Below are 15,583 nucleotides of genomic sequence, written 5' to 3'. Positions count from 1 at the left end.
TTTTCTTGAGGAAACTGAGAAGAAAAAGTAGCCCTGGGGGATGTATATACATTTGTGGGAAAATAACTGCCTTGGGCTATGGTTTATTATTATTATTTTTTAAAGATTTTATTTGAGAGAGAGGGAGAGAGAGAGAGAGAGAAAATGAGCAGGGGCGGAAGGGGCAGAGGGAGAAGCAGACACCCTGCTGAGCAGGGAGCCCAATGTGGGGCTCTATCCCAGGGCCCTGGGATCATGACCTGAGCAAAGGCAGATGCTTAACCAACTAAGATGCTTAACCAACTACGATGCTTAACCAGGCGCCCCTGAGCTATGCTTCTTAAACTTTTTTTTTCTTAAACTTGATTGCATATTGAAACCACCTGGAGGAGTTTTTCTCTTAGTAAAACGTAAAGAAATGTTAGTTTATTAAGTCACCTTTGCTCTAAATCACAGATATTTCACTGCAGTTTAAAAAATTATCATTGTTCTTTTTTAAGATTTTATTTTTAAGTAATCTCTACACCCAATATGGGGCTTGAACTTACAACCCTGAGATCAAGAGTCACATGTTTCACTGACTGAGCCAGGCAGGAAACCTCCCATGCAAATTATTTGTAATATATATATATATATATATATATATATATATATATATTAAAATTCAGTTTTTGGATGTTTAGTTCTATGAATTTTGACAAAAACATGCAGTCATGTAATTATCACCACAAACTAGATACAGAAAGCTTCCATCATCTCCCTAATTCTATTTGTAGTGAGCCCCCACCCCCAACCACTGGCAACTACTGATTTGTTGTTCATTGCTATAGTTATGTGTTTTCTAGTATCAATGAAATACTATGGTATATAGCCTTTGACTCTGATTTCTTTCACTAGCATAATACATTTGAAATCTTTTTTTAAATTTTTTTATTTATGATAGTCACACACAGAGAGAGAGGCAGAGACATAGGCAGAGGGAGAAGCAGGCTCCATGCACCGGGAGCCCGACATGGGATTTGATCCCGGGTCTCCAGGATTGCGCCCTGGGCCAAAGGCAGGCGCTAAACCCATGCGCCACCCAGGGATCCCACATTTGAAATCTTTAATGTTGTTCCATATATCAGTAGTAATTTGTTATTTTTTATTAATGAAATAATAATCCACTTTATGAATATACTATTGTTTATCTTTTTCCTAGTTGAGGGACACTGTTTCCAAATTTTGGTGTGTATAGGTCTTTGTGTGAACATAAATTTTCATTTCGCTTGAGTAAATAGGTATGAAGGAGATTTCTGGGTCACATGCTAATTATGTTTAATTTGTTAAGAAACTGCCAAACTGTTTTCCAGAGTGACTGTACCATTCTATATTCTCACTGGCAATATGTGAGAGTTTCAGTTGCTCCACATCCTCTCCCAATACTTGGTATTGGTAGTTTTTTGAAAGGGTCATTCTTTTTTTTTTTTTTTTAATAAATTAATTTTTATTGGTGTTCAATTTACCAACATACAGAATAACACCCAGTGATCATCCCGTCAAGTGTCCCCCTCAGTGCCCGTAACCCATTCACCCCCACCCCCCGCCCTCCTCCCCCTCCACCACCCCTAGTTCATTTCCCAGAGTTAGAAGTCTTTATGTTCTGTCTCCCTGAAAGGGTCATTCTAAGATTGTAGTGGTATCTCATTGTGGTTTCATTTTACATCACTAATGCGTAGAGATGTTGAGCATCTTTTCACGTGCTTATTTGCTGTCCATATATCTTCTTTGATGAAGTGTCTGTTGAAATCTTTTGCCATTAAAAAAACTGAGTTTTCTTATTTGAAAAATTAAAAAAAAGATTTAATTTATTTCAGAGCGACAAGAGAGCACAAGCTGGGGGAGGGGCATAGGGAGAGGGAGAATCAGACTCCCCCATTGAGCACAGAGCCTGATGCCATGCTTGATCCTAGGACCCTGAGATCATGACCTGAGCTGAAGTCAGACGCTTAACCAGCTGAACCACCCAGGTGTCCCTGCATACTCTTATTCTTGAATTTAGAAAATAATATATTTTGGATACAAGTAAGTCCTTTGTCAGATAATGTGATTTGCTAATATCTTCTTCTAAATTGCAAGTGTCTTTAGAAAACAGTTTAAAATTTTGAAAAATCCTATTTTATTACTTTTTCTTTTATGGACTATGCTTTTGGGTAATATCTAAGAACTCTTGCCTGATATAAGATCACAAAGATTTTCTCTTTTGATATCTTTAAAGACTATAGTTTTGCATTTAGGTCTATGATACATTTAGAGCTTTTGTTTGTTTGTTTGTTTAAGGTATGAGGTATAAGTTGAAATTCATTCTTTTGCATATGGATGGTCAATTTTCCCAGAACAAAGTGTTGGAAGTACTGTTTTTCGCTATTGAATTGCCTTTGCTGCTTTGTTAAAAAATCATATGGGGGGTGCCTGCCTGGCTCAGTCAGTAGAGCATCTGACTCTTGATCTTGGGGTTATAGGTTTGAGCTCCACATTGGGTGCAGAGATTACCTAAAAATAAAATCTTTTTAAAAAAATTTTATTTATTTATTCATGTTAGACACACAGAGAGAGGGGGGCAGAGGGAGAAGCAGGCTCCATGCCGGGAGCCTGATGTGGGACTCGATCCCAGGACTCTAGGATCATGCCTTGGGCCAAAGGCAGGTGCTGAACCGCTGAGACACCCCGGGATCCCCCTAAAAATAAAATCTTAAAAAAATCAAATTAACATGTGCAACACTAAAGACTAATGAAGATGTAGAGCAACAGGCACAATCATTCACTGCTGGTGGGAATGTAAAATGGAACAGACACCTTGGATGACAGTTTGGAAGATTCTTGCAAAACTAACCATAGTCTTACTATAGGATCCAGCAATCATACTTCTTAGATATTTATACAAATAAATAAATAACTTATCTCTACACAGACCTGAATGCAAATGTCTATAGAACCTTTATTCATAATTGCCAAGAATTGGAAGCAGCTAAGATGTCATCCTTTAATAGGTGAATGGATAAAGAAACTGATACATCCATACAATGGAATATTATACAGTAATAAAAAGAAACAAACAATGAAAAGACATGGAGAAAACTTTTTTTTGTATATTTTTTTTATTGGAGTTCGATTTGCCAACATATAGCATGACACCCAGTGCTATATGGAGGAAACTTAAACGCATATTGTTAAGTGAAAAAAACCCATCTGGAAAGGCTACATAGTGTATGATTCCAATTATTTGACATTCTAGATAAGGCAAAAATATAGCAACAATAAAAAGATCAATAGTTGCCAAGGGTTGAGAAGATGGGGGAGGTTATGAAGAGTGGAACATGGGATTTTGAGGGCAGTGAAACTATTTCGCATGATACTATAATGACGAGTACATGATATTATGCCTTTCACAAAACCCATAGAATTTTACAACACGAAGAGTGAACCCTACTGTAAGCTCTGGACTTTTTTTTATATTGGAGTTCAATTTTCTCAACATATAGCATAACACCCAGTGCTCATCCCACCAAATGCACCCAAGCTCTGGACTTTAGTTAATGATAATGTATCAGTATCAGTTCATCAGTTGTAACAAATGTAACACACTAATGAAAGACACTAATACTGGGAGAAACTGGGGTGAGGAGAGAATGAGTATATGGGAACTCTCTGTACTTTCAGTTCAATTTTTCTGCAAGCCTAAAACTTCTCTAAGAAATAAAATCCATTAGTTAAAAATATAATCAATTGGCCATATTTGCATGGGTCTATTTCTAGACTCCTTTTTTCTTCTGTTGATCTATCATCTATCTATCTATCTATCTATCTATCTATCTATCTATCTATCTATCTATCTATCTATCTATCCATCCATTATCTATTTACCTATATACCTATCCTTTCATCAATACTGTCTTGATTCTTGTAGCTTTATATAAAGTAAGTCTTGAAACAGACTGTAAATTCTCCAACTTTGTTATTTTACCTTAAAATTGTTTTGGCTATTCATATTCCTTTGCCTTTCTAAATTATAGAATGATATTGTCAATATTTACAAAAAATTTTACTTCGTTAGTAACTTTCTTCTGCTGGGATTTTTGACTGGGATTGTGTTGAATCCATAGATTTATTTGGGAAGAACTGACTTTTTTTTAAAAAAAGATTTTATTTATTATTCATGAGAGACACACAGAGAGAGGCAGAGACATAGGCAAAGGGAGAAGCAGGTTCCTTGTGGGGAGCCTGATAAGGGACCCAATCCCAGGACCCTGGGATCACGCTCTTAGCCGAGGGCAGATGCTCAACTGCTGAACCACCCAGGTGTCCTGAATGCTTTTGATCTTAAGAACTCTTTGCCTAGCTCTAGATACTAAAGAGTTTCTCTTATGATTTAAAGTTTTATAGTTTTACATTTATATCTATAAAATATTTATTTAGAGGTTTTTTTTTGTTTGTTTTTTACTGGCACTGCCACTGGCAGCAGATTATCTTGAGTTTAAAAAAATTTTTTTTTATTTACTTATGATAGTCACAGAGAGAGAGATAGAGGCAGAGACACAGGCAGAGGGAGAAGCAGGCTCCATGCACCGGGAGCCCGACGTGGGATTCGATCCCGGGTCTCCAGGATAGCACCCTAGGCCAAAGGCAGGCGCCAAACCGCTGCGCCACCCAGGGATCCCCGATTATCTTGAGTTTTATTAAGAATTTAAAAGTCTAAACATTTTATAGAGGCCTGGGAAGCCTATCTAGAAACACTGGCTTCTGTCATTTCCAACCTCCACATGTCCATATACCTCACAGCACTGCACACCCACCCACCCCTGCCTGATGACAGACAACTTGGCAGCACAGTGAATGTCATATTTTTACTGTTTGTAGAAAACTGGCATTTAGATTTCAAGATTTATAGTATCACAAAATTATGGGCAGCAGTCTTAAGCATTTCAACAATGCTTATGAGCTCCACTTTGCTGACACAAACAAGGCTATTATTCCAAGTTCAAAAAAACGGGACTTGTCCCAAGTAGGCAAATTATACATCCTGCAGATACTTGGGTCACACTGCTCAGGACCCATTTGTGACCGTGTCTTCTTCCATCTCCTCTTCACCATCACCAGTGGGGCCTGATCTGCGTTCTCTGCCAGGTATCTGACCAGACTGTAGCAAACCCTTCAGCTGCTCCACCTCAGCCAGGGTTGACACATTTGCTATACATTCTTGATTGCTTCTACATCCCCTGGAGATGGCCCACACCTTTCTTTTTTTTTTTTTTTTATAAATTTATTTTTTATTGGTGTTCAATTGGCCCACACCTTTCTTTTTGTCAGTTGGCAAACCAGCACCTGGACTGAAAGTTTTGCTTCTCCTGGCAATATCCTTTGCAAGTTGTGCACCCCGTTTGCCCTTGAACATTTTCTCTGCTTCCTGACGCTCTTTTAGTTTCACCTTCTGGAAATCTAATACTCTGACTTGTGGAACTTCATAAATTACATACAGTCTATAATGCTTCTTGTTTGTTACATGATTTCTCAGAAACTTAGGTAAGTCAGTGATTTGAGAGATGCCAAAGGGTCCAGGTCACCCAGTTCCACAAGACTCTATTGTTGGTGAGAATGAGTTCTCTCAGACGGGGTAGAGCCTGATCAAGTCCCTCACCGGTACAGCACATTCTATTGTTGTTCACTAATAGTGTTTTCAGCCTTCTCAACAAAGGGAAACCATTCAGTTTCCTGACTTTGTTGTCAGAAAAATCAATAGCATCAAACTGGTCTAAGGTAGCACCCAGATTTTCAGTGACAGGAATTCTATACCCCTGGAGATCCAGGTCGCGGTCCCGCACGGCTTGGTGTACTGAGCCATCAGCTTCGCCATCCTGCTGCCTCCTGCTGCCGGTGCCGGTGCCCAAGATTCTGTTTTTAAGTGATCTTTACACCCAACATAGGGCTTAAGCTCACAAACCCAAGATCAAGAGTCCTACTCTACCAACTGAGCCAGCCAGGTGCCCCAATTTTGAATTTTTATATAAAGTCTGAGGTTTAGACTGAAGTTATTATTTTTTTGCATATGAATGTCTACTTGCTCTAGCACTATTTGTTTTATTCTCTAAAGTTTTAATTTAATTTTTTTTTAGTCAAGCAGAAGTAACTTTTATTAGTCTAATGAGTAGGGAACAGTGCCAATGTCCCAACTATGCTCTTCTCTAACTCAATGCTTCCCAGACCTTCATGTGCACATGGTACCTGGGAATCAGTTTAATGCAGCTTCTGATTCAGCAGGTCTGGGATTGGATTGAGACCCTGCATTCCTTTTTTTCCTCCCCAGCATTATTAAATTTTTTTAAAAATCAATTTGCCAACATATAGTATAACACCCAGTATTCATCACATCACATGCCCTCCTCAATGCCTGTCACCCAGTTACCCCATTTCCTCACCTACCTCCCCTTCAGCAACCCTCAGTTTGTTTTCCAGGGTTAAGGGTCTCTCATGGTTTGTCTTCCTTTCTAATTTTTCCCCATTCAGTTTCCCCTCCTTCCCTTATGGTTCCTTTCACTATTTCTTATATTCTACATGTGAGTGAAACCGTATGATAATTGTCTTTCTCCAACTGGCTTATTTCACTCAGTATAATACTCTCCAGTTCCTAACACATCGATGTAAATGATAGATATTTATCCTTTCTGATGGCAGACTAATATTCCACTGTATATATATATATACATATATATATTACATTACATATTCTTTATCCGTTCATCTGTCCATGGGCGTCCCAGCTCCTTCCACAGTTTGGCTATTGTGAATATTGCTGCTATGAACATTGGGGTGCAGTTGTCCCATTGTTTCACTACATCTGTATCTTTGGGGTAAATGCACTATATATTTTTAATTTGGAATTCCATAGTGAAATATGATGTTGAGCATCTTTTCATATGCTGTGTTCCATCTGTGTATCTTCTTTCGTGAGATATTTGTTCATATCTCTGGCTTATTTTAAAAATTGTTTGTTATTATTATTGAGTTTTAGGAGTTCTTTGTGTATTTTGAATGACAATCCTTTATCAGATGTGTATTTTGCAAATATTTTCTCCTCAACTATGGCTTGTCTTCTCATTCTCTTGACAGTGTCTTTTGCAGAGCAGAGTTTTAAATTTTAATGAAATCCAGCCTATCAATGATTTCTTTGATGGGCTATTCTTATCTGATTGTATCTAAAAGGTCAGCACACCTAAGGTCACCTAGATTTTCTCCTATGTTGTCTTCTAGGAGTTTTATATTTTCATATAGGTTTATGATCCATTTTATTTTATTTTTTAAGTTAATTTTATTTTATTTTTATTATTTTAAGTTAATTTTTGTGAAGTGTAAGGTCTGTGTCTTTTTTTTAAGATTTTAAAAAAATTTATTCATGAAAGACACACACACACACACACAGGGGCAGAGACACAGGCAGAGGGAGAAGCAGGCTCCATGTAGGGAGACTGATGTGGGACTTGATCCCAGGTCTCCAGGATCACACCCTGGGCTGCAGGCAGCACCAAACCGCTGTGCCACCAGTGCTGTCACAAGGTCTGTGTCTTGATTCATTTTTTTGTTTTTTGCATGTGAATGTTTAGTTTTTTAAAAAGATTTTATTTATTTATTTGGGACACAGAGAATGCACAAGCAGGGTGAGCAGCAGGCAGAGGGAGAAGGAGAAGCAGGCTCCCCACTGAGCCGGGAGCCAGATGTGAGTCTCAATCCCAGGATCCTGGGATCATGACCTGAGCCAAAGGCAGATGCCCAACCAACTGAGGCACCCAAGCTCCCTTTGAATGTTTAGTTCTTTTAGCACCATTTGTTGAAAAGACTACTTTTCTCTATTGTATTGCCTTTGTACCTTTGTCAAAGATCAGTTGATTATGTTTCTGTGCATCTATTTCCAGGCTCTCTATTCAATTCCATTGATCCACTTATCTACTTTTAGTAAGTCCTGAAGTCAGGTAGTGTCAGTTCTTCAACTTTGATCTTCATTTTAGTAAGTCCTGAAGTCAGGTAGTGTCAGTTCTTCAACTTTGATCTTCACTTTCAATATTGTGTTGGCTGTTCTTGGTCTGTGGCCTCAATTTAAATCTTAGACTCAATTTGTCAATATCTACAAAAGAATTAGGGTTTTGATCAGTATTGCACTGAATCTATAAGCCAGGAAGAATGAACAACCTGACAATGTTGAGTCTTCCATGAACATGTATTATTATTTTCTTGAAAGAACATGTAGTTCTTTCATTTCCCTCCTTACAGTTTTGTAGTTTTCCTCATGTAGAACTTGTACATATTTTGTTAGATTTATACCTAGGTATTTCATTTTTGGGTGTGCTAATGTAAATGTAATGTAAATGTTGTTTTTAATGTCAAACTCCACTTGATCATTGCTGGCATACAGGAAATCCATTGATTTTTGTATATTTACTGTGTATCCTTCAATTTTGCTGTAATGGCATATTAGTTTCTTCAGCACCATTTGTTGAAAAGGTGCAAAAAGCTATCTTTTTTTTTTTTTACACTTTTGTGAAAGATCATTTGGGTATATTTATGCGGATGTATGTTGAGTCTTCTAACTTATTTTTTTAAAGATTTTTATTCATTTATTCATGATAGACACACACACACAAACACAAACAGAGGCAAAGACACAGGCAGAAGGGGAAGCAGGCTCCATACAGGGAGCCTGATGCAGGACTTGATCCTGGGGCCCCAGGATCACACCCTGGGTGGAGGGCAGGTGCTAAACCGCTGAGCCACCAGGGATCCCCGAGTCTTCTAACTTATAAACAGATTTTAATTTATCTATGGGCTCTTTGGCTTTATCTCCTTTTCTTTTAGTTGGTTGTTCTAGAGATTATAATATGCATACCAAACTCTTCATGGTCTGTTTTATTTTATTTATTTTATTTTTTTAAAAGATTTATTTATTTATTTTTGATAGACATAGACAGAGAGAGAGAGAGAGAGAGAGAGAGAGAGAGGCAGAGACACAGGAGGAGGGAGAAGCAGGCTCCATGCCAGGAGCCTGACGTGGGACTCGATGCCGGGACTCCAGAATTGCACCCTGGGCCAAAGGCAGGCACTAAACCGCTAAGCCACCCAGGGATTCCCATTTTATTTTATTTTTATTTTTAAAGATTTTATTTGTCTATTTCAGAGAGAGAGAGAGTGTGTGTGAGGAGGGGCAGAGGGGGAGGGAGAAAAAACCTGAAGCAGATTCCGCACTAAGCACAAAGCCTGTTGCAGGGCTTGATCCCAGGAACCTGAGATCATGACTTGAGCTGAAATCGAGAGTCAGATGCTTAACTGACTGAGTCACCCAGGGCCCCTGTTTAATTTTAGAAAAAGATAAAAACTTGACCACCATATAGATTCTTTTACTTTCTCCCCTTTATATTATAGATGTCATCTGTATTAAATATACGTACATTAGCGGTCACCTGGAAAGATGCCCCAGAAAGATTACTTTTTTTCTTGCAGTTTTTTCTCTCTGTGCCCACTATGCAGTTTTCCAACTTGATTTGCCCTGCGTTAAAGCTAGGAGGTAAAGGAAGAAAAAAAAATCCAAGGAAATTCACCACCACCATTTTGTCATTCTTCAGATTTTGACTTCCTTCCACAATCTTTTTGCTTTACTTTTCAAAGTCCTCAGATAGTTGCTCCCCTCTGCCCCTAGCTTTACTGAGTTAAAATTGGTATTCAGGGGCACCTGGGTGGTTCAGTTGATTAAGTGTCTGACTCTTGGTTTTGATTCAGGACATGATCTCAGGATTGTGAGACTGAGTCCTGTGTTGGGTTCCATGCTGGGTGTGGAACCTACTTAAGATTCTCTCTTTTCCAGGACACCTGTGTGGCTCAGTGGTTAAGCATCTGCCTTTGGCTCAGAGTGTGATTCTGGAGTCCCAGAACAGGTCCCACATCAGGCTTCCTGCATGGAGCCTGCTTCTCCCTCTGCCTATGTCTCTGCCTCTCTCTCTCTCTCTCTCTCTCTCTCTCTGTGTCTCTCATGAATAAATAAATAAAATCTTAAAAAAATTCTCTCTTTCCCTTGCAATCTATGCCCCTGCCCCCCCCACCCTTAAAAAACCCTGTATACAAAAAACTGCACAAAATTAGTGTATACAATTTGGTGAGTTTGGACATATACACCTGTGTTCCATAACCACAATCCAGATAATAAGATATTCATCACTTCCAGAAGTTTCCTGGTGTCCCCTAACCCCTTTTTTCTGGGTAAGAGCACTGAACATGAGATTGACCCTTTTAACAAATTTTAAGGTGTACAATACCTTATTGCTAACCATAAGCATGATGTTCTCTGGAGCTTACTCATCTTGTGTAGCTGTAACTTTATATTCATTGAACAACAGCTCCCCACATCTCCCTCCCCCATTCTCTGGTAGCCCGGTAAGTCTATATCTTGGACTATTTTATTTTTTATTTTAAAAAATATTTTATTTATTTATTCATGAGAGACACACACAGAGAGAGAGAGGCAGAGACACAGGCAGAGGGAGAAGCAGGCTCCGTGCAGGGAGCCCGACGTGGGACTCGATTCTGGGTCTCGAGGATCACATGCCAGGCCGAAGGTGGAGCTAAACTGCTGAGCCATCGGGGCTGCCCTCTTGGACTATTTTAGATGCTTCATATAAGAGGAATTATGTAGTATTTGTCCTTCTGTGACTATTTCACTTAGCACATTGTTTTCTAGGTTCATCCATGTAGTCCCAAATGGCAGGGTTTTTCTTCTTTTTAAAGGAAGAATAAGATTCCTCTGTGTGTGATATTTTCTCTATTCATCTGTTGATAGAAACTGTGGGTTGTTTCCATATTGTGAATACTGCTTCAATGAACATAGGAGTGAACATATCTTTTTGAGAGTTCCTTTGGATGTATACTCAGAAGTGGGATTGCTGGATCATATGGTAGACTTATTAATTAATTTATTTTTTATTTAAATTCAAGTAGCCAACATAAAGTACATAATTTCAGATGTAGTGTTCAATGATTTATCACTTGTGTATAACACCCAGTGCTCATTACATCACATGCCCTCCTTAATGCCCATCACCAAATTGCCCCATCCCCCACCCACCACCCTTCCTTCAACACTCAATTTGTATCCTATAGTTAAGAGTCTCTCATGGTTGAAGGACAAACATTGTATGTTCTCATTCATTTGGGGAATATAAATAATAGTGAAAAGGAATATAAGGGAAGGGAGAAGAAATGTGTGGGAAATATCAGAAAGGGAGACAGAACCTAAAGACTCCTAACTCTGGGAAAGGAACTAGGGGTGATGGAAGGGGAGGAGGGCGGGGGAGTGGGAGTGAATGGGTGACGGGCACTGAGGGGGGCACTTGACGGGATGAGCACTGGGTGTTATTCTGTATGTTGGTAAATTGAACACCAATGAAAAATAAATTTATTATTAAAAAAATAAAACAAAACAAAACAAAAGTCTCTCATGGTTTTTCTTCCTCTCTGATGACTTCCTATTCAGTTTTCCCTCCCTTACCCTATGATTCTCTGAGCTGTTTCTTATATTCACATATGGGTGAAACCGTATAATTGTCTTCCTCTGATTGACTTATTTCATTTAGCATAATACTCTCCAGTTCCTTCCATGTTTTTTTTTAAAGGTTTTATTTATTTATTCATGATAGACAGAGAGAGAGAGAGGCAGAGACACAGGCAGAGGGAGAAGCAGACTCCATGCAGGGAGCCTGACATGGGACTCGATCCCGGGACTCCAGGATCGTGCCCTGGACCGAAGGCAGGCACCAAACCGCTGAGCCACCCAGGGATCCCCTCCTTCCATGTTGATTGATATAAATGGTAAGTATTCATCCTGTGGTAGTTCTATTTTTAATTTTTTTTGAAGTATCTCCATATTGTTTTCCATAATGGCTGTAATATTTTACATTCTTACCAAGTGTACAAGGGTTTCAATTTCTCCAGAACCTCTCTAACACTTTTTATTTATTTATTTTTTAATAACAGTGATCTTAACAAATGTGAGGTTATGTCTCATTGTGTTTTTTAAAAAGATTTTATTCACTTATTTGACAGAGAGAGCAGAAAGAGAGAGAAAGAGCATAAACAGGGGAGCTGCAGAGGGAGAGGGAGAAGCAGGCTCCCTACTGAGCAGGGAAGCCCAATGTGGGGCTGGATCTCAGGAACCCAGGACCACAACCCGAGCTGAAGGCAGACTCTCAACCAACTGAGTCATCCAGGTGCCCCTCATTGTGGTTTTAACTTGTATTTCTCTGATGATTAGTGATATTGAGCATCATCTAATATACCTGTTGGTAATAATTTACAAGTGTAAAAATGTTTAGATCCTTTGAACATTTTTAAAGTCATGTTTTGTTGTTTGTTTTGTTTTTTTGCTATTGATTTATAAGACTTCCTTACATATTTTGGAAATTAACCCCTTATCAGATGTATGGTTTGCAAATATTTTCTCTCATTTTGTAGGTTGCCTTTTTCATTCTACTGATTGTTTTCTTTGCTGTGGCAGAAGCTTTTAGTTTGATGTTGCCTCATTTATCTATTTTTACTTTTGTTGTTGTCTATGCTTTTGATATCATATCCAAGAAATCATTGCTGAGACCAGTGTCAAGAGGATTTCCCCTATGTTCTCTTCTAGGAGTTTTATGGTCTCAAATCTTTTTTTTTTTGGTAAATTTATTTATTATTATTTTTTTAATAATAAATTTATTTTTTATTGGTGTTCAATTTGCCAACATATAGAATAACACCCAGTGCTCATCCCATCAAGTGCCCCCCTCAGTGCCCGTCACCCAGTCCCCTCTCCCCCCGAGGACCCCCCCTCCACCTCCCCTTCCACCACCCCTAGTTCGTTTCCCAGAGTTAGGAGTCTCTTATGTTCTGTCTCCCTTTCTGATATTTCCCACTCATTTTTTCTTCTTTCCCCTTTATTCCCTTTCACTATTTTTTATATTCCCCAAATGAATGAGGCCATATAGTGTTTTTCCTTCTCCGATTGACTTTTTCACTCAGCATAATACCCTCCAGTTCCATCCACGTCGAAGCAAATGGCGGATATTTGTCATTTCTAATGGCTGAGTAATATTCCATTGCATACATAAATATGGTTTCAAATCTTATGTTCAAATATTTAATTCATTTTCAATTCAACTCATTTTTTAAAAAAGATTTTATTTATTCATTTGAGAGAGAGAAAGTCAGGGAGAGAGGCAGAGGGAGAGGGAAAAGCAGACTCCCCGGTGAGCAGGGAGCCCGATGTGGGGGCTTGATCCCAGGACTCTGGGATCATGACCTGAGCAGAAAGCAGACACTTAACTGACTGAGCCACCCAAGCGCCCTATTTTCAATTAGTTTTTTTGTGTGGTGAAAGATAAGGGTTCAATTTTATTCTTTTGGATATAGATATATTAGTTTTCCTGAAGTATTTATTTAAGAGACTATTCTTTTCCCATTGTGTATTTTTGGCACCCTTGTCAAAGATCAATTAAGTATATACTTTTGGGTATATTTCTTATATTTATATGTCTGTTTTTTTAAAAAAATATTATTTATTTATTTATTCATTCATGATAGACATAGAGAGAGAGAGGCAGAGACACAGGCAGAGGGAGAAGCAGGCTCCATGCCGGGAGCCCGACGAGGGACTCAATCCCGGGACTCCAGGATCCCGCTCCGGGCCAAAGGCAGGCACCAAACCGCTGAGCCACCTAGGGATCCGCTATACGTCTGTTTTTATATCAATGCCATACTATTTTTATTTCTGTAGCTTTGTAATATATTTTGAATCCAGGAAATATGATGCCTCTAGCTTTGTTGTTCTTGACCCAAATTGCTTTAACTTTTTGGGGTCTTTTGTGGTTCCATATGAAACGTAAGATTGTTTTTCCTATTTCTGTAAAAAGTCTTTGGGAATTTGATAGGGATTGCATTGAATTTGTAGATTGCTTTGTAATTCTTCCCAACCATGAACATGTCTGTCTTTCTATTTATTTATTTTAAATTTTTATTTATTTATGATAGTCACACACACACACACACACACACACAGAGAGAGAGGCAGAGACACAGGCAGAGGGAGAAGCAGGCTCCATGCACCGGGAGCCTGACGTGGGACCCGATCCCTGGTCTCCAGGATCGTGCCCTGGGCCAAAGGCAGGCGCCAAACCGCTGCGCCACCCAGGGATCCCCTGTCTTTCTATTTAGGTAGTTGCTTTCTATATTTTGTCTGGAGCTTTTAGTTTTAATCAGTGGAAGAGATAGGTTTCATTGGGTTTACTCTTTTTTTTTTTTTTTGGGTTTACTCTATCAAAACCAGAGGACTTAGGAATTTTTCTTTGAATTAAAAAAATATTAATAGATGCAGGAAAGACTTGAAGCACAGCTAATATGAGTCTTTGCAGAATGCCTAGCCATCCTCTGAGGATGGGAGACCTTTGAGGTGCTATGAGACCACCTCCTACTTACCTTCTTATCCCCCCTGGGAGTCTGTCATGAAACAGTTTTTCATTGCCTCCCAGAGTCTGGTGAGATATGGGGCTTACTGTTCTGCACCCTCTTAGAATAGAGCTGCAGAACTTAGAATCACTTAGCTTGAGTCTAGAATTAGCTCCTCAGCAATGGGATATCCCACTTACAGTCATCTGGTCCCTTTTATTTTGATGTGTAGGACAAATGCTGTGAGAAGCTGGCACATTTGCCAGCACTTCTTTTTGCTGTTTATGTAAGTAATAAACTATCTGAGTCAATAAGTGGCTCATTGTATCTTTACTGACTGAAGCAGTTAGGCCTTAATCTTTGCTTTACCTTGTCTTGTTTGTGCTCGACATTAATCAGTTATTATAAACTTTCTATTTTTTAAAAAGAATTTATTTATTTCTTCATGAGACACACACACACACACAGAGGCAGAGACATAGACAGAAAGAGAAGCAGGCTTCTGACAGGGAGCCGGATGTGGGACTCGATCCCTGGACCCAGTATCATGCCCTGAGCCAAAGGCAGATGCGCAACCACTGAGCCACCCAGGCATCCCTAAACTTTCTATTCTTATATTTTCTTCAAATGGGCTTAGATACCTACTAAAATCCATTGTTGGCCAATTAAAAAAACATTTTTATTGTGGTAAAATAAAAATAACACAAAATTTATCATTTTAACCATTTTTAGTGTGCAATTCAGTGGCATTAATTATACTTAAAATGTTGTGCTGCCATCACCACTATCCATTTCAAGAGCTTTTTAATCATCCTAAACAGAAAATCATCCTAAACAGAAAATCTGTACCTATTAAGCAGTATTAAGCAATAACTCCATTCTGCCCTACTTCTATCCCTTGGTAATCTCTCCTCTGCTTTCTGTCTCTGAATTTGCCTCTTTTAGATGCCTCATATAAGTGGAATCATACAATATTTGTACTTGTATGTCTGGCTTATTTCACTTAGTATTAATGAGACTTTCCTCCATGTGTTTCTGTTTTAAATACATACTGGGGGGCTATAGGAAAGTTTATTTAATATAAACCCATAAGATTATATGGTGGCCAAGAGTT

The 15,583-nt window shown here is 38.8% G+C and overlaps 1 pseudogene; it reads right to left on the bottom strand.

Moving 5' to 3' along the window:
• Positions 1-5,062: 5,062 nt before the first annotated feature.
• LOC129508308 (U2 small nuclear ribonucleoprotein A'-like) overlaps positions 5,063-15,583 on the bottom strand; it is a 42,845-nt pseudogene continuing 32,324 nt past the window's right edge.

The sequence above is a fragment of the Nyctereutes procyonoides genome, unplaced genomic scaffold (genome assembly GCF_905146905.1).
Source record: "Nyctereutes procyonoides isolate TBG_1078 unplaced genomic scaffold, NYPRO_anot_genome, whole genome shotgun sequence".
NCBI classification, from domain to species: Eukaryota; Metazoa; Chordata; class Mammalia; order Carnivora; family Canidae; genus Nyctereutes; species Nyctereutes procyonoides.
The sequence above is the reverse complement of the archived record's forward strand: the minus strand, read 5'-3'. Positions and strand labels throughout refer to the sequence as shown.